Source organism: Lithobates pipiens, unplaced genomic scaffold, assembly GCF_037356315.1.
Source record: "Lithobates pipiens isolate NorthernLeopardFrog02 unplaced genomic scaffold, aLitPip1_a1.2 Scaffold_18, whole genome shotgun sequence".
NCBI classification, from domain to species: Eukaryota; Metazoa; Chordata; class Amphibia; order Anura; family Ranidae; genus Lithobates; species Lithobates pipiens.
The window spans coordinates 590,954,429-590,974,233 of NW_027507758.1; the positions used below are offsets into that span (position 1 = coordinate 590,954,429).

Below are 19,805 nucleotides of genomic sequence, written 5' to 3' on the forward strand. Positions count from 1 at the left end.
GGGGTGGCTTTTGGGGTTAAAGCCCCGAATCTAGGGCCCATAGCCCCGAGTCTCTTCAGGGGTCCCCAAGGGGAGGGGAGGCTCTCTGGGGACCCTGATGTAAGTTGGGGGCTCTCTGGGGACCCTGATGCGGGGGGAGGCTCTCTGGGGACCCTGATGCAAGGGGGAGGCTCTCTGGGGATCCTGATGTAACTGGGAGGCTCTCTGGGGACCCTGATGCAAGGGGGAAGCTCTCTGAGGGCCCTTATGTAAGTAGGGGGCTCTCTGGGGATATATGCACACACACATATATTACTGTATATACATGGGTATCCCCACCCAAGTGTATGACTTTTTTTACTATGCTACTATGGGCTCTAGCCTCAGATCTTTTGTAGACCTAGCAACGCTCCTGCTCTGAACAGATACAGGCAGTCCCCGGCTTACAAACAAGATAAGGCCTGTAGGTTTGTTTTTAAGTTGAATCTGTTTGTAATTTGGAACAGGTACATTTTTTAAGTGTAGCTCCACCCAAAAAAATCTATTTTTAAGCTTTTTGGATGACATAGGGAAGGGTTATCACCCCTGTAAAATTTGTTTTGCTGTCTGTGCCCCTGTTCAGAAGATTTCACCTCACTTTCTGTCCCAATGACAATTGGAATTGGAAAATTTTGAGTTATTAGTGTGACAGTACAGTTCCCTATCCTAGTAATTGTCACCCAGGGTTCTTAAATAGGCAGGTTGAGGGGCTCCAGGGGTATTTAATGTGGAGGAATCTGTTTTATCAGTTTCCTCCAAAGTTTGTAAAATCCACTTGGGGACCTGGAGCCCGGAGATTCCATAGCGTTATGGGTGGGATGGAATCTCCAATCCTGGGACTGGGTTTTTGGAACAGCCAGGAGTCTGGCTGGTTGATTGAGCAGGTGGGTCCTGGGCTTATAGCAGAGTTAGGATTAGGTTTCTGGGCTCCACACAGAGAGACAGGAGGTCTCCAGGAGTCCAGAGAGTGCAGGTGTGCACTAGTAAAAGCCACTCTTACATCCCCTCAGGAGAGGAGAGAGATGCGGAGAGCGGAGGCGAGTGTTGGAGGGGTGAGAGGAGGAATGAGGGGTTGGACGGACTCCTCTTACCCTTACATCCGGTCTCCCACTGCCTGGATGTTGCCATCTTTTTTGTCGCTTTTTGTCCCTCTGGCTCTCTGTCTCCTCATAGGTGGACGAGAGTGTTGGACTTTTAGGTCCTACTGTTCAGGAAGTTTTTACGCCTGCCAGATAATGGTTTACCTTTATGTCGGGATGGTCTATCCCCTCCCGACCCCATTGGTTTATAAGTTTGCAATTTTGTTTATGTTTTTTTTCTTTTCAGGTACGGGACTCTATTAGCCTTGCACGGTTAGCTAACGATATGATCCTCTTAGCCCCTGTACACACGGTCAGAGATTTCGACAACCAAATCCGTCGGATTTTGTCCATCGGATTTTGCCCGTCAGATCTTGTCCGAAGCGGTTGCATACACATGGTCGGACTAAGTTGTCGAAAAATCTGATCATTCAGAACGTGATGACGTAATTTCGTTATGATGGGACTACGTTCAGGCTAGTAGCCAATAGCTTTGATGTAGGAATTTGATCTGAGCATGCGTGGCACTTTGTCCGATAAAAATTCTCTACACATGATCGGAGTATGTCCGATCGAACCAGTTGGTCGGAAAATATTTCCAAAAGTTGGAAAATTGGGTCCGACGGATATTCCGACAGAATCAGTCCGATGCATACCACACACAGTCGGATTATCCGACAACAAGGTTCGATAGGACACATTCCGACGGATTCTCCGACTGTGTGTACAAGGGCTTAGGTTGCTGTCAGACATGTAATAGCATGTATACCCTTGCTATGTTGTTTATTAGCCATCCCTTGGTATATGTATATTTTATTACCCACCCCTCGGGATCGGAGCCTACTATTAGAAAAATATCTATCTGACCCCTTTCATGTTCAATGGGGATTAGAGTAGTCTCACATAACGTTAAGGGGTTTAATTCCCCTCAGAAGCACAAGAAAGCCTTCAGGGCCTACAAACATTTAAAGGCGGATGTGTTGCTCCTGCAAGAGACTCATTTCTCTAGGGGTAACCACCCCTCTTTTTTCGATAAGGCATATTCCTGTGGTTATTTCACCACTTTTGGCTCCCGATCCCGGGGGTGGCTATTTTTTTCAGAAATGGAGTATTATTTAACATTGATAGGGTGTACAAGGACCCAGCCAGCAGATTTATAATTCTTCAGGGTTCCTTGCAGGACTTTTATTATTCGTTTTTTTACTAGTAATGGCGGAGAGCTGCGATTTTTAGCAGGACTGCAACATTGCAGCGGACAAATCGGATAATTTTGACACTTGTTTGGGACCATTGACATTTATACAGTAATCAGTGATATAAAAATGCACTAATTACTGTCTAAATGTCACTGGAAGGGAAGGAGTTAAAACTAGGGGGAGATCAAGGGGTTAATTGTGTTCCCTGGAAGGTGATTCTAGCTGTGTGGGGATGGGACTAACTGGAGGAGGAGAGAGATCGCTGTTCCTAATCACTAGGAACGGCAGCTCTATCTCTCCTCCCCTGTCAGACCAGGGATCTGTTTGTTAACATTTACAGATCCCCATTATGGCTCTTGTTCCCGTGTTCATACCTGTTCTATAGACAAATGATGGCTGGGTGGTGGCTTTGTTATCCTGAGTGGATGTCATATGATGCACAGTACACACTCCCAAGCCCTGTGTGGTATGCAATACTGAGTGCAGTACTCTGTGCCTCTTGCTCCTTGTGCAATGTACAGATTATTGATTATTTGGCGCTGTTCTGTCTCTTCGCAAGGGAGAGTGAGTTCCTGCACCTATTCTCTGAGGAAAGAAAACCCTGGCTACAAGCCAGCCCTCTTGTCTGCCCCCCCCCCCACAGCTGCAGAAAGGGGGGGGCAAGAAAATTTTGCCCAGGGTCCTATCAATATTAAAGACGGCCTCGCTCAGTTGCTGTGTCTGCAGCCTGCCAAGGGTCTGTGAGCCATGGCTGTGAGGGATCGCATCGCTGTGCCACACTAGAGGATGCTTCTTCCTGTAAGTCACGAATGAGGGGCCTTGCTGAGGGTTCCCATACTGACTGCTGAAGCCACACCTATGCTGCATCCATCCTTGCCTGTCTGGAGGTGAAGAGGTGAAGACTCTGGGTCACTGACTGTGTGTGCCAACTGCCTTCAGGATTTGGTGAGCAGGCTAAAGCCACAGTTCCCTTCGGGTCAACAACATACAACACATGGACACTGCATGCAGACATCATAATCCGGTCTTCAGAGGAGGTTGTTCCAATTATCATACTAACTGCATATCTGCTCACTGCTAGAACTCCTTATTCTTTCCTTAAGGATTTCCCCTTTCCTAAACTTTGAGCTCCAACGTGACGGTGAGGTAGTCCTGACCCAAGTAGGCCTGACGCTTGGACTACTTGTATCCCATCACCTGCAGGGTGTGAGCTGGCCTGAATACTACCTGAATCCCTTCCCAATAGGAATAGAATTCCCTGCAGGCCATTCTCTTCCCCTAATCACCGTCTTAGTGTAATTGAGTTGTCTGGGCCCATTCAATTATCCATTGTTTACTATTATTTCTGCATATTTAACTGTTAACATGTGTTACTATCTGCTTATTATCCTGTATATACCTGATTGTTGTTGAGTGTTCCACTCAACCAGTTTTGGGTGCTGTCCCAAGGTTTGGCTGATGTACACCTTACTGCACCCACTTTTTGTTTTGCCAATACAGAAAGTCACATGCCAGGCCATGCACCCTACAATAAAAAAAACATAACATCATACATAACACCTACACTGCCCCCTAGTAGTCAATTCCTTCACTGCCAGTGTCATTTACACAGGAATCCGTGCATTTAAATAGCACTGATTGCTGTATAAATGACAATGGTTCAAAAAATGTGTCAAAAATGTGTTGATGTGTCCGCCATAATGTCGCAGTCACAATAAAAATCACTGATTGCCACCATTACTAGTAATAAAAAAAATATAAATAAAAATGCTATAAAACTATCCCCTATTTTTTAAACTCTATAGCTTTTGTGCAAACCAATCAATAATCACTAATTGCAATTTTTATAACCAAAAATATGTAGAATATGTATCGGCCTAAACTGAGGAAAAAAATGTTTTTTTATATATTTTTTGGGGATATTTATTATAGCAAAATTAATTAATTAATTAATCAAATTTTTTCGCTCTATTTTTGTTTATAACGCAAAAAATAAAAACCACAGAGGTGATCAAATACCACCAAAAGAAAGATCTATTTGTGGAAAAAAAGGACGCCAATGTCATGGTTATGCAATAGAGTTCGTCTGCTTACCTGTCTCCATGTGTTCATCTCTAGAGACCAGCCGACCCTCACCTGACTGCTTTTGTAATCCATCCTCTGGCATGACTCCACCCTAGCTCCTATCAGAGAACTCTATATTAACCTGTGCACTGCAGACCAACCCTGCTGATCAACCTTTGTGTGTTAGCTTCCTGTTACCTGCCATGTGCTCTTCTGTTGTTTTCTGTTACCGACTTTGGCGTGTCCTTGACTATCCCTGTTTGCCTGTGATCCTGACCTTTTGGCGTGTCCCTGACTATTCCTGTCTGCTTGTGGCCCCAACCTTGGCTTTGTCCCTCACCATCCCTATCCTCCTGTTGCCTACTGTGGGTGTGAGCTGGGGAACACTGGGGGTCGCGACCTGGAGCCAGTTGCAGCCAAGTCCATCCTCACCACTAGAGGCTCTGGTGAACACCTGCTGGTTCTTAGACTCCGCGCCCTAGGGAATCTTACGCTCTAGCCCCGGTGGGATTCATCTTGGTGTTCTGGCGGCCCTGACTTCCTATCACCTTGAACCCCGGTCTGCAGCAGTCAGCCGTAGGGTCCACAACCTTGCAGTGCACTCCTGATCCCTATGGTGTGCATCTGTCACCCGGCCTCAAGGTGACCTGACAGCCAATTTTGTTTGGGAGCCACGTCACACGGCTGCGCAATTGTTAGTTAAAGCAACGCAGTGCCGAATCACAAAAAGGCTTGGTCCTTTGGCTGCAAATTTGTCTGGGGCTTAAGTGGTTAAATCTGCATTAACAACAATGAATCTAACTTCTGTATCCAGTAGTAGTTGGACACATTCATCTGGACTTTTAATGTTGCAGACATTTTGCTATTCATCCATTGAGCTTCTTTAGCAACTGAGGAAGCCATCTGTATGAGTTGCAAAATGACAGCAAAGCTCCAGTAGACTCAGGGGAACAACAGTCCATAGCAGCCTCACTGGGACTAATTTCTGCCAGTAATAATTTTAATCTAGCTCCAACATCATGACCAGGAAGAGGAAAAAAGAATATTGCCCGCAAAAACTCTTCATGAATCCATGCTGATTACTGCTAAGGATACCGTTCTCATTACTAAAATCTTGTATATATTCCCTTATCATCCACTCCAAGAGTTTAAATACTATTGATGTTAATCTAATGCCCCGTACACACGAGCGGACTTTTCGACATCCAAAGTCCGACGGGCTGAGTCCGTCAGACTATCCGATCGTGTGTGGGCTGCAACGGACTTTAGCTCCGCTAAAGTCTGACGGACTTTAGAAATGAAGCATGCTTCAAATTTTCCCGACGGAACTCCGCCGGACCCAGTCCCTTCGAAAAATTCGCTCGTGTGTGTGCTACTCCGACGGACTAAAACCGACGCTAGGGCAGCTATTGGCTACTGTCTATGAACTTCCTACGTCGAATCCAGTCGTACGTCATCACGTTCGACTCCGTCGGAGTTTGGTGTGATGGTGTGTGGTCAAGTCCGTTCGGTCGAAAAGTCCGCCAGAACTCCGTCGGAACTCCAGCGGAACTCCGGCGGAACTCCTTTGGAGGTCTGTCAGACTTAATCCCTCTCGTGTGTACGGGGCATAACTGGTCTGTAATTCCCAGGGATATATTTTGGGCCCTTTTTAAATATTGGTGCTACGTTGGCTTTTCTCCAATCAGCTGGTACCATTCCAGTCACAGTCAGTAGACTGTCAGTAAAAATTAGGAACAATGGTCTGGCAATTACTTGACTGAGTTACCTTGGGTGCAAGCCATCTGGTCCCGATGATTTATTAATGTTAAGTTTCCCAAATATAATTTTAATTCTGTCCTCTGTTAACCATGGAGGTGCTTCCTGTGATGTGTCATGAGGATAAACACTGCAGTTTTGGTTACTGTTGCCCCCCGATTCCCTCGTGAAGACTGAGGAGAAGAATGAATTCAATACCTTTGCCATCTCCCCATCCTTTGTAACCAGCTGTCCTTCCTCATTCTTTATGGGGTCAATATGGACTGTCCTCCCTTTTTTACTTTTTACATAAAAATATTTCTTGGGATTCTTTTTTGCTCTCCTCCGCTATGTGCCTTTCATGTTCTATCTTAGCTGTCCTTTTTGCATCCTTACATATCTTTTTGCATTCTTTATAAAGTCTGAATGCCGATGATCCCTCAACCTAGTATTTTTTGAAGGCCTTCTCCTTTGCTTTTATATGCATTTTTACACTGGAGTTATGCCATCCAGGACTTTTGTTTGCTCTTTTAAATGTATTACCCAATGGGATGCATTGGCTAATGCCCTTATTTAATATGCTCTTAAAGCAAACCCATCTCTCCTCTGCGTTCTTTGTTCATAAGATCTTATCCCAGTTTATGCCTTCTAGTAAGGTTCATAGTTTAGAGAAGTTGGCTCTTTAGAAATTCAATGTCTTTGTATTACCCTTATGTTTCCTATTTGTGTGATTTATACGGAAGCCAATTGACCTGTGATCGCTGTTCTCTAAATTGCCCCGTATTTCCACATCCGTGATTAGGTCTGTATTGTTGGTAATCAGTATATCCAGTAACGCTTTATTTCTAGCTGGTGCGTCTACCATCTGACCCATAAATTGTCCTGCAAGACATTAAGGAACTGGTGAGCCTTAGATCAGGGGTGCCCAACCAGTGGCCCGGGGGCCACATGTGGCCCGCGGAGCCCTCTGATGTGGCCCACGACCTCCTTCTGTGGGATGACAGATTGGCAAGCCCAGATCATAGGTTGCAGTCCCGGCATCCCAGAGCATCTGTGTTGTTAATGAAGCCGGCAAAGCAAGCAGCTGTGGAGCAGAGCTGTATAAGCTGATGCTGGGTAATCTCCTTTGACCTAAATGATTGTATTCTAAAATGTTACTGTACCTCAACAATTTGATTGAAAGTATTTGCTATCTATTGCAACCTTTCCATTGTAATTGTTTTATTCCTTTTCATGGAAAAAATAATTAACAAAGTGATATTGAAACAAAATTTACAGATCAAAGCCAGATGAATGTGGCCAACTACTAAAATATAAACCATGGCCCAGATAAATTAGATCCTTCAGAGACCATTTAAGTTGTAGTGTGAATGGAAAGAACCCAGCTAAGGATTCCGCACCCTTCATGCACTCAGCCTGCCCTCTCTCTATGATACTCAAACTGTGATAATAAAAAAAATATAATATACAGAAGTGATACAGTGTCCCTTTGCAATATTAATAATGTGCACTGTATGTGTGCTATGTATTTTTTATTATGTTTATTATTGCATATCTCTGAGTTATGTTTATCAGGTATTGGGTTTCCTGTGCTGTAACTACAGAACGGTATTAGCAATAATTGCCCCTAAGAGAAAAAAAAGGCGGTGTGATCTTATCTAAACCTACAAATGTATGAGATTGTTCCTCTTATTCTACTATAAATAGTAGACTTCTCTTAGCAATCACAATAGAGGATTTGTAGAGCAGAAAGCTATCCATTCTAAGGTATGTTCTCATCATTATAATACATTGCTTAAATTTAAAACATTTTAATGCTTATTTCTTCTTTTTAATAGTAATAATAATAATAATAATATTAATAATAATAATAATACTATATTTTCCTGTACATCTGATGCATCACATAGTATATAAATCCAACACATTATGCATCTTGAAATGATTCTCAAATCAAATAGTTTCCTGCAGATTGGACAATTTTACACGCTTTGAAAGTTTTAGCGTATCAATCTACAATTACAATTCACGGATTTACCAAAATTTGACTGGTCTTCAAATTAGCATTTTTTTCCTTGTTAAAGAGTTTTATTGAGTTTACAAGACAAAACTTAACAGAGACGTTTTTGAACATGAAAAGACAAAGGGAATGATGCTCAACAAAACGCAGGCTAGTTGGTAGACAGAATTTACAAGGAGTAACAGAATATAATCATTTGTGATTATGTTGGATTGTTGAACTAACAGTTCACCAAGAGTAATGGCCTAGGGTAGATTACACAGACAGGTTAGTTTTCTAATAAGCCACTGGTAGATTGGCGAGAGAAGCAGTGTTTTATCGCCTAACCAGAATAGTAGAGGACATCTACTGTAGGTGGTGTGTCTAATAGACAGAATTGGGCTAACAAAATACACATATGAAGGTGTGGTTGTTACTAGTTATGAGCTGTTATATACTGGTGGGTGATGTTGAAGTTCTGTACTATTAGTTTATAGAAAGGGCCCTAGCAAGGTTAAGTTGTTTGGCAACGCAAAAGGGGGTTGCCTTAGGGGAGACAGAGGAAAAGGACTGTGCTCTATGAGGTGTGGAGAGCTTCCAAACCATAGAAGGGGAATGAAGACAAGAGGAGGAAAGACAAGAGGAGGCAAGAGGAGAGAGGAGAAGAGAAGAAAAGGAGTCCACAGGGTCAACCTAAGAGCCAGCGCGAGGTGTAGTAAGAAGAACTTGATGTCAGCTACCGCGGCAAGAGGACAGTGTTGTCAATCTCTTTCTACATCTGCCATCTTGGCATGTATCATGGCACGGTTGATCCTGTGCTTTGCCTCAGCTACTATATCCAAGCTTTTGCTATAGTTTGTTTTGCAGCTGTAAGGAGCTAGGCAAGAAGTTTGAATTGGTTACGTGATAAAAAGTCAAGTCTCAAGGAAGGAGTGTAGTGGTTGGGTCTGGCTGCACCAACATTTCAAAGATTATGGAAGCAAGAGCAAAAATGTCATTCCAGAAGGTTTTGGGCTATGGGCAGGTCCACCAAATATGCAGATGAGTACTCTGTTGCGAACAGCCACAAAAACAAAGAGCTGAGTACGAGGGGACAAATTTAGCTACTCTGAATGGTACTAAGTACCAGCAGGTCAGCACTTTATAGTTAGCTCAAATTAGCATTTTTTTAAAGTTACCTGTGTTTTTTCTACAGGTAGTAGTGACAAAGTGAAACAAATAAATATTTGATTTAAACTCTATACTCTTTTCTCAAAGCGTTTTTTCCCTTTGTTAACATTGTGTATCACAGGGGTGCAGGTCGTTCTGCACTCCTGTGACTTATTTTCAGCAAATAGTAGGCTAAAGCCCGCTGTCAACTGATGTCACAGAGCCGGTGCAGGCTCAGGAAAGATCATTACCATATGGTCGGGATCTGCCCACATGCCTTGAACGGTATCCGTCTCAGCCTCTCAGCGAGTCACTGAGAATCTGAGCTGGTCGTTCTCGCCCCTCCACAACTCAGCGCTCCAGTGAGCGCAGGGATGGGAAGAGCAGAGAGGTGGTGACTGACAGTCAGCTCTGAGCCTTAGAGCCAACAGGGGACAGATACAGCATATAACCGATCCTGCATCCACATAGGTAAGTATGATTCTTAAAAAATGATTCCCATGCGGAGAGATGAGTCAAAACGCAGTAGTATCAAAAATGCGTAAAAATGTCATACTGCATAATTGCACTGAAAATTGGGTAAAATCATAGCCTTACTAGTGTAAACCTACTCTACTGTAAGATTATTTCATGAAAATAGATAACAAGGTTAATAGTGGACATGTATGGATGATTTTTTTTTAAATAAGGATATCATTTAGTGTAACTTTAGGCTTGACATTTCACACTATATAGCTATCTTTGGAACACTATGTTGGAGCTTTAGGCACACTGTACATTAAAATAAAGTTATAAAAATGGCAGTAGTTTTGCAGTGAGTCTTTCAACTTTTTTTTTTTTTTTTTTTTTTTAAGCGTTTTTACGTATTTCTGCATTAGCGTTTAAAAAAAAAAAAAAAAAAAAAAACTTGGATCAAAAACATAAAAACATTGGTGAGTCACGTTTTTTCTTTGTTTTGTCAAAATGTATTGGCGTTTCTGAGCGTTTGGCATTTTTTTGTGGTCAGAAAAACGACTCCTGAACACTATTTTATGGCGTTCAGAAAACAGACCATAAACTCCACTGCTGATAAACATCCAAAAACGTCCGTGTGCATGAACACATAGGATAATATAAAGGAGGGGTTCATGGGCTGTTAAAAAAAAAAAAAAAAAGCCAAAACTCATAAAAAAACGCTGATGAAGTCCCCTGATCCCCTGATGAAGTCACCTGACCCGTGACGAACACGTGTGGGACACATCAACCAGGAAGTGACGTAGACCGAGCCCGCAGCTTGTTTATACACTGCTTGTACAGACTGTTTGTTTGTGAGTATTTTTAAACTGTTTTAATAACAATAAACCTGTTGAAGCACTTTACACTATGGAGTATTCTTCCTCCATCTCTGCTTAAACCCATGTATATGCCATACCACTGAGGAACCCTGACTGCAATACCACAGAGGAAACCCCCTTAAAGGGACCATATCATTGATCAGGACCTGGGCATCCCACATTAAAGGGAAAACTCCGCTAAAAGGATCCCAGAAAGCTCTCTATATATACGCTGTTACCTTACAGCGGTAAGGTAAGGGGACATCCATTACTGGTATATACGGGACCACCAAGGCTATATCCCCTTCCACCAGCACCACTGCCCTTCCCATTGCAACAGCTCCACATCGTATATCTTGTTGAAGAAGTCACATCCTATGCGATTTTGAGAATAATCGCAGCACTTTGCACTGAAAATGGACTTTGTGTCTGATACACTTATATTTTTTTGCCACTTAATTATCATTTATGTTTGAAGGTTTGCCTATGTGCACCACAGCTGAACACCTGCACTTTATGCGATTTTAGGATCGCAACACGCTGCACTTTTGAATGTTTTATTGTTTTTTTTTCTTTTTTCTTGTTTTTATTGTTTCACGTTGTAGATTTTACACTAATAGCAACGAACATTATTGTTTTATCAGCCACAGCGGCACATTGGAATATTTGCACTTTTATGCGACTACAGGATTGCAACACGTTGCACTTTGGATTGTATATGAATTTTCACTATTCTATGTATTTATGTTGTGGACTATTAGTAGAAATGAGTGTTGCTGTTTAAACTAGTCACATAGACATACCCAGACCTGTATTGTTTACTGGATATCCCCCCATTGCGAATTTTATATACTGCTTTTATCAATAGATATATCCTTTTTGTGTACATCGCACCACTACCTTTCTTATTCATCATAAAAAAAACGCTGTTTATGAGCTTCAGTGTGCATGGAGCCTTAAAGGAGAACATTTGAGAAGACAGAAGACACCACACATTTGCTTTGGAATATGAGCTTCTTTTTTTTTTTTTTTATTGAGAACAAAGAAAAATGTACATCAATTGTTGTACAGGATCTGTGGTACAAAGTGTATGTAACAATCAAAGAAAAATAAACACAGCGAGAGGTAACCTCAGAGCTAAACAAAAAAAAAAAAAGTAATCATCAGTCATAAAAGAGTAACAGCCACGGCGGTTGATGACTGCTGGAAGGAGAGAACAGTCTCTATCCTCTCCAGAGCATCTACAAGAAGCTTAGAGTAAGGGGAGACACAGAAGAAGAAGGTAGGGGGCGAGGGGCAGAGTAAGAAATGGTAGACGGCCAGGGAGCATCAGTTAGAGTTTCAAAGCTTACAAGTATGATACACCTAGGATAAGGCTGGACCAACCGCAGAGGGCTCAACTCAGGTCATATATGGGACAGGGGCACCTACTCCCCCCACAGAGGAGAGAGTTCTGGTGGTGGAGCTCAATTAAATATAATATAATTGAGTACATGGCTTGGCTCTCTCGTCAGATAACCAATACTGCCAGTTATTATAAAATTTCCCTAAGGACATTTGCACCTTTGCGAAAAGAAATTCCATTAGTAGATGTTCATTCAGGATATTAATGACGTCAGAAAGGGAGGGTGTGCAAGATTGTTTCTAGCGACGGGATATGGCCAATCTGGCCACTATGAGTATATGCGTAATTATGGGGTGAAATTTTGAGGGCCACGCTGAAAGGTTTAGACCAAATAGAGCCGCCTGTGGTGTCATAGTGAAAAGTATGTTAGTAATCTCCTGGATAAAGGAGGAAACGTCCGCCCAGAAGATACTAATGGCGGACATTCCTGGTTTGGAATATCAGCTTTATTTGACCATTACTCGTGTTGGATAATATAATCCGGTGAGAGTCTAAAATTACTGCAAGGGTCAACAAAAAAAAACTTGCTCTGTTATAGAATATAGAAGTGTTGGTCCTATTTGTGTGTTGTTGTTTGCCCGGGGGCATATTTCTCCAGCAGCAGAGGGACTTTCTTTAATTCAGTTGATGTGTTTTTTTTTTTTTTGTTTTTTTTTTTGGACATCTGATCGCTGAGGACTAACTATAATTGACTTTTGGCTAATACCCTAATTCATGCATACCTACTTTGTATCATGTATCCTTTTGGCACTGATCATTACTTTCCTGGTTTATAAACTATATTAACAAACACGCCTCATTTTATTGGAAATTTTATTTGTAAAATATTATCTCATCTATAAATGACTTTCTTGAGAAGTCACCCACTTAGCTTTGATACAAATTTGTTGTAAAGAAAATATTACCTTTTTACTATTTGCATTTGAGGAGAATGTCCAAACACAAAATGTAATACATATTGTTGCTCAAGTACCGTGGTAAATATAAGTTTGTTTGATTGTTGCACACCCAGTAAAATTATTGATTAGAGTTATTAATTTATATTAACTGTTCTGGAAAAACAGGATATACCTTCACCATCCATCTGCTCTTGAAAATAAACATCAGAAATCCATATAAATAGCAGATAACTCCAAGCAACATTCAGTCAGAAGGAAAGAAGCATTGTGCTACTGCCGTTCTGTTACTCTTCAGGTATGTGGCTTTATTATTGAAGGCAGAGATTAGTGATGGTTCACTATTTTATGGTGGCTGTATCAGGTGTAGCTTCTGCAACTTGCTGTAAAGAGTACTTGTATTTAGACATTAAGGTTAGGTACTAAATAGGGCTGCAACTAACAATTATTTTCATAATCGATTAATCGGCCGTTTTATTTTTTCAATTAATTGGATACAATCACAAAAAAATGGTCAATTTTTTCATTTATTTAAAAGTAATAATGAAAAAACAGTGTTACACTAAAACTGCAGAAAAAAAAACGTTTAACATTAACATTACACAACTTTGCAGCAGTACAAAAACATTCTGAAAAGAGGTGAACTATAACTTTTTTGCAACTAGAAGTAAAAAAAAGTGCGGAGACGTGGTGTAATATTATGTATGTATTGTACAGTTTTTTAAAAATACGTGATTCTTCAATATTTCTATGCACTGTTATTCAACACCAATAATGGGGCATTATTCCTCTCACTGACACCTATGATGGGGCGCTATTCCTCCCAGGGACACCAATGATGGGGCACTATTCCTCTCACTGACACCTATTCCTCTCACTGATACACTATTCCTCTCACTGACACCAATGATGGGGCGCTATTCCTCCCAGGGACACCAATGACGGGGCACTATTCCTCTCACTGACACCTATTCCTCTCACTGACACACTATTCCTCTCACTGACACCAATGATGGGGCGCTATTCCTCCCAGGGACACCAATGACGGGGCACTATTCCTCCCACTGACACCTATTCCTCTCACTGACACCAATGATGGGGCACTATTCCTCACTGACACCTATTCCTCTCACTGACCCACTATTCCTCCCGGGGACACCAATGACTGGGCGCTATTCCTCCCGGGGACACCAATGACTGGGCGCTATTCCTCCCACTGACACCAATGGCGGGGCGCTATTCCTCCCACTGACACCAATGGCGGGGCGCTATTCCTCCCACTGACACCAATGGCGGGGCGCTATTCCTCCCACTGACACCAATGGCGGGGCGCTATTCCTCCCACTGACACCAATGGCGGGGCGCTATTCCTCCCACTGACACCAATGGCGGGGCGCTATTCCTCCCACTGACACCAATGGCGGGGCGCTATTCCTCTCACTGACACCAATGGCGGGGCGCTATTCCTCCCACTGACACCAATGGCGGGGCGCTATTCCTCCCACTGACACCAATGGCGGGGCGCTATTCCTCCCACTGACACCAATGGCGGGGCGCTATTCCTCCCACTGACACCAATGGCGGGGCGCTATTCCTCCCACTGACACACTATTCCTCCCACTGACACCAATGATGGGGCGCTATTCCTCCCACTGACACCTATTCCTCTCACTGACACCAATGATGGGGCGCTATTCCCCACGCTGACACCTATTCCTCTCACTGACACACTATTCCTCCCACTGACACCAATGATGGGGCGCTATTCCTCCCACTGACACCAATGACAGGGTGCTATTCCTCCCGGGGACACCAATGACGGGCGCTATTCCTCCCGGGGACACCAATGGCGGGGCGCTATTCCTCCCGGGGACACCAATGGCGGGGCACTATTCCTCCCGGGCACACTAATGGCGGGGCGCTATTCCTCCCGGGGACACCAATGGTGAGGCGCTATTCCTCCCGGGGACACCAATGGCGGGGCGCTATTCCTCCCGGGGACACCAATGGCAGGGCGCTATTCCTCCCGGGGACACCAATGATGGGGCGCTATTCCTCCCGGGGACACCAATGATGGGGCACTATTCCTCCCACATTGGTGTTTCTGAGGGGGGGGAATAGTGCCCCATCATTGGTGTCCCCGGGAGTGTGTGTGCGCGCGCGTGTGCGCGTTTACACTTAAACTACAGAATAAAAAAACGTTTAACATTAACATTACACAACTTTGTAGCAGTACAAAAACATTCTGAAAAGAGGTGAACTATAATTTTTTTGCAACTAGAAGTAAAAAAAAGTGCGGAGACGTGGTGTAATATTATGTATTTATTGTACAGTTTTATAAAAATAAGTGATTCTTCAATATTTCTATGCACTGTTATTCAACACCAATGATGGGGAATTATTCCTCTCACTGACACCTATTCCTCTCACTGACACCAGTGATGGGGCACTATTCCTCCCAGGGACACCAATGACGGGGCACTATTCCTCCCACTGACACCTATTCCTCTCACTGACACCAATGATGGGGCACTATTCCTCACTGACACCTATTCCTCTCACTGACCCACTATTCCTCCCGGGGACACCAATGACTTGGCGCTATTCCTCCCGGGGACACCAATGACTGGGCGCTATTCCTCCCACTGACACCAATGGCGGGGCGCTATTCCTCCCACTGACACCAATGGCGGGGCGCTATTCCTCCCACTGACACCAATGGCGGGGCGCTATTCCTCCCACTGACACCAATGGCGGGGCGCTATTCCTCCCACTGACACCAATGGCGGGGCGCTATTCCTCCCACTGACACCAATGGCGGGGCGCTATTCCTCTCACTGACACCAATGGCGGGGCGCTATTCCTCCCACTGACACCAATGGCGGGGCGCTATTCCTCCCACTGACACCAATGGCGGGGCGCTATTCCTCCCACTGACACCAATGGCGGGGCGCTATTCCTCCCACTGACACCAATGGCGGGGCGCTATTCCTCCCACTGACACACTATTCCTCCCACTGACACCAATGATGGGGCGCTATTCCTCCCACTGACACCTATTCCTCTCACTGACACCAATGATGGGGCGCTATTCCCCACGCTGACACCTATTCCTCTCACTGACACACTATTCCTCCCACTGACACCAATGATGGGGCGCTATTCCTCCCACTGACACCAATGACAGGGTGCTATTCCTCCCGGGGACACCAATGAGGGGCGCTATTCCTCCCGGGGACACCAATGGCGGGGCGCTATTCCTCCCGGGGACACCAATGGCGGGGCACTATTCCTCCCGGGCACACTAATGGCGGGGCGCTATTCCTCCCGGGGACACCAATGGTGAGGCGCTATTCCTCCCGGGGACACCAATGGCGGGGCGCTATTCCTCCCGGGGACACCAATGGCAGGGCGCTATTCCTCCCGGGGACACCAATGATGGGGCGCTATTCCTCCCGGGGACACCAATGATGGGGCACTATTCCTCCCACATTGGTGTTTCTGAGGGGGGGGAATAGTGCCCCATCATTGGTGTCCCCGGGAGTGTGTGTGCGCGCGCGTGTGCGCGTTTACACTTAAACTACAGAATAAAAAAACGTTTAACATTAACATTACACAACTTTGTAGCAGTACAAAAACATTCTGAAAAGAGGTGAACTATAATTTTTTTGCAACTAGAAGTAAAAAAAAGTGCGGAGACGTGGTGTAATATTATGTATTTATTGTACAGTTTTATAAAAATAAGTGATTCTTCAATATTTCTATGCACTGTTATTCAACACCAATGATGGGGAATTATTCCTCTCACTGACACCTATTCCTCTCACTGACACCAGTGATGGGGCACTATTCCTCCCAGGGACACCAATGATGGGGCACTATTCCTCACTGACACCTATACCTATTCCGCCCTCGCCTGTCTGTTCCCTCGAGGCAGCAGCGGGCGGGGCTGAGATCTGTGTGAATGATCATGTGAAATCAGCGAGGAGGAGAGGCGCGCCGCGGACACAGGACGGATGACATAGGAGGAGAGGATTTATTTCGTTTTTTTTTTCAACGAACAGACAGGCGGAAGGTGCCGACCAACTAATCGATAATGAAAATTGTTGACAACGATTTTCATTAATCGATTATTATCGATTAATCGTTGCAGCCCTAGTACTAAATCGAAATTAGGCGGGGGATGGGGTTTGGTAAAATAAATATTATACATATAATATTTGCATACTCCATTCCATCTTGTCCTCGCAGTGGCGTGATCCCGATGCACTCGTGTCACCCAGACACGGCGCATCTCCGATCGGCAGGAGAGCTCTGTGATTGGCCCTCTTGATCATATGACGAATGTGTCCAATCACAGCCGCCATGTGATGTAAGCAGAGAGCTGGTTGCTAGGTGATCGGCTCTCCTCTCCTCACACGGAAGTTGTTGGAGAGGAGAGCACAGCTTTTTACACAGTGTAGAATCACAATGTCCCGAAAAAAGTGTCCCTACACAGTACCGTATATACTCGAGTATAGGCCGACCCGAATATAAGCCGAGGCCCCCAATTTACCCCAAAAAAACTGGAAAACTTATTGGCTCGTGTATAAGCCGAGGGTGAGACATGGCTGTCCATCCCTGTGTGTCCGTCCATCCCTGTGTGTGTGTCCGTCCATCCCTGTGTGTGTGTCCGTCCATCCATCCCTGTGTGTGTGTCCATCCATCCATCCATCCCTGTGTGTGTGTCCATCCATCCATCCCTGTGTGTGTGTGGGTCCATCCATCCCTGTGTGTGTGTGTGTCCATCCATCCATCCCTGTGTGTGTGTGTGTCCATCCATCCCTGTGTGTGTGTCCATCCATCCATCCCTGTGTGTGTGTCCGTGCAGCCTTGTGTGTGTGTCCGTGCAGCCTACCTGTGTCCCGAGCCTCCTCTGTCCCGTGCCTCCTCCGGTCCCGTGCCTCCTCAGTTCCCGTGCCTCCTCCGTTCCCGTGCCTCCTCCGTTCCCGTGCCTCCTCCGTCCCGCTCTTCATCGGCGCCTCGGCGGCCATTCTACCTTTCAAAAGCCGCGCCTCCGCCTATGATAGGCGGAACACTCAATTTCCCAGCAGTCTGTGTTCCGCCTATCACGGACATCCTCTCATCCTCGTCCGTAGTACGAGGATGAGCGGATGTCCGTGATAGGCGGAACACTGACTGCTGGGAAATTGAGTGTTCCGCCTATCACAGGCGGAGGCGCGATTTTGAAAGGTAGAATGGCCGCCGTCTGTCTGCTCGATACGCTGATCGGGCAGTCAGACGGCGATGACTCGAGTATAAGCCGAGGGGGGCACTTTCAGCCTCAAAAAAGAGGCTGAAAATCTCGGCTTATACTCGAGTATATACGGTAAAATCATATGTCCCAATGATCATCTGCGCACATGTCTGTGATCACTCAAACCAATTATTATACACTTAATGGGGTTTTTTACCAAAGACATGAAGCAGAATACAATTTGACTTAAATGTATTTATTTATTGGATTTCTTTTAAAACAGAAAATATAATTTTTTTTTTTTTTTTTAATTTACTCTCTTTTTCGCTTATTTAGCAAAAAATGAAAAACAGATTTTTGAATAAATACCACCAAAATAAAGTTCTATTTGTGTGAACAAAATGATAAGAATTTAATTTGGGTACAGTGTTGCATGACCGTGCAATTCTTATTGAAAATGCGAGAGCTCTGAAAGCTGAAAATTGGCCTGGGAAGGAATGGGGCGAAAGTGCCTGGTATTGAAGTAGTTAAGCACGTGATTAGAGCCAGAGGCTCTAATAGGCTTCAAAAAAGGATGAGCTGCGCAGAGCACTGTACCCAGAGCCCACCCAGTTGTGTGACAATAGGGAATTAATATGCACAAAATCTTTCTCGGCTGTCCCCTCCTCTTTGTGCCCAAATGCAAAGACCCACTGCTCCTCTTCTCATAGTTTCATGGTTTGGTAAGGTTGAATAAAGATACTATTCCATCCAGTTCAACCTGTGTAGGTGTACGTGTGTCAGTGTTGATAATCATTTACCATATCTCTGTATTTTGTGTTCACTAAGATGCACGTCCAGAAGTTTTTAAAACTATCAATACTCCCTGCTGACACCATCAATTGTGCAAGAGAGTTCTATATCCTTCTTGTAGATTGCACAGGGGAAATATCACTTCGCCAGCATCTGGAGCTGTGGATTGAAGCTTCTGTATGTATCTGCAGAGCAAAAAGTCCCCCATGCAGCAGATGGAGAAAGCAGCAGCAATATAAAAAATAAAAAAATAAAATACACTTAAAGTGACAAATGGACTTTGTGAATTTATCAGGGTGTTATGGAGTGCTTGAACTATATTTGTGGGTGCTTAAGCATACATGAGCACCTCCCTGGAGCCACCCCTGCTCATGCTCAAGTAGACAGCTTTGCCTGTGTCTGCAACAAATGTATAGAGCCCCCTCAAAAAAAAGCATTAACAAAATAAGATATACCTTCCCTCAAAAAACCCTGATTTGAGAAAGGGCAGCAGCTTGTAGCCTTGGAATTCTATATGTAGTGGATGACATTTTGGACAAAGTGTCATTCATGTGTAAAGTTTAGTTTTTGCCTCAGAACAGTAGAGGGGTTCTGAGGGTTAATTGTGTAGGTTAACTTTGACATCAGTCTGGCTGGGCTGTCTTAGAGTTCTGCCTGGTCATGTGTACAGTGAGCTGCACATGACAGGCCAAAACCAGGCCTGGTTGGACATTTTGGGTAACAACTTCCTCAGAACCAATCAGTGGGTGGGTCGGGCCCCGCTGAGGAGTCTGGGGAAGGGCACTTAAGATGTTGAGGTCACGTGTTGCCCTAGCGGTCTGTTCCTAGACCGGGGTAACCCAGCGAGGGGTCCTGGTCACGCAGAGGTGGCTCTAGGCTTTGTGAGGCCTTAGGCAAAATTTAGACACGAGGCCCCACTCA

The 19,805-nt window shown here is 44.4% G+C and overlaps 2 protein-coding genes across 2 annotated transcripts in view; both read left to right on the forward strand.

Annotated features, from left to right (window-relative positions):
• The first annotated feature begins 7,811 nt into the window (after positions 1–7,811).
• The window catches only part of LOC143989146 (fucolectin-like), a 565,918-nt gene continuing 553,924 nt past the window's right edge, over positions 7,812–19,805 (forward strand). The window contains exon 1 of the mRNA XM_077489171.1: positions 7,812–7,861. The gene's annotated coding sequence lies outside the window, so the exon portion shown is untranslated. The remainder of the gene's footprint in view (positions 7,862–19,805) is intronic.
• The window catches only part of LOC143989149 (uncharacterized), a 44,899-nt gene continuing 38,178 nt past the window's right edge, over positions 13,085–19,805 (forward strand). Inside the window, exon 1 of the mRNA XM_077489177.1 lies at positions 13,085–13,154. The gene's annotated coding sequence lies outside the window, so the exon portion shown is untranslated. The remainder of the gene's footprint in view (positions 13,155–19,805) is intronic.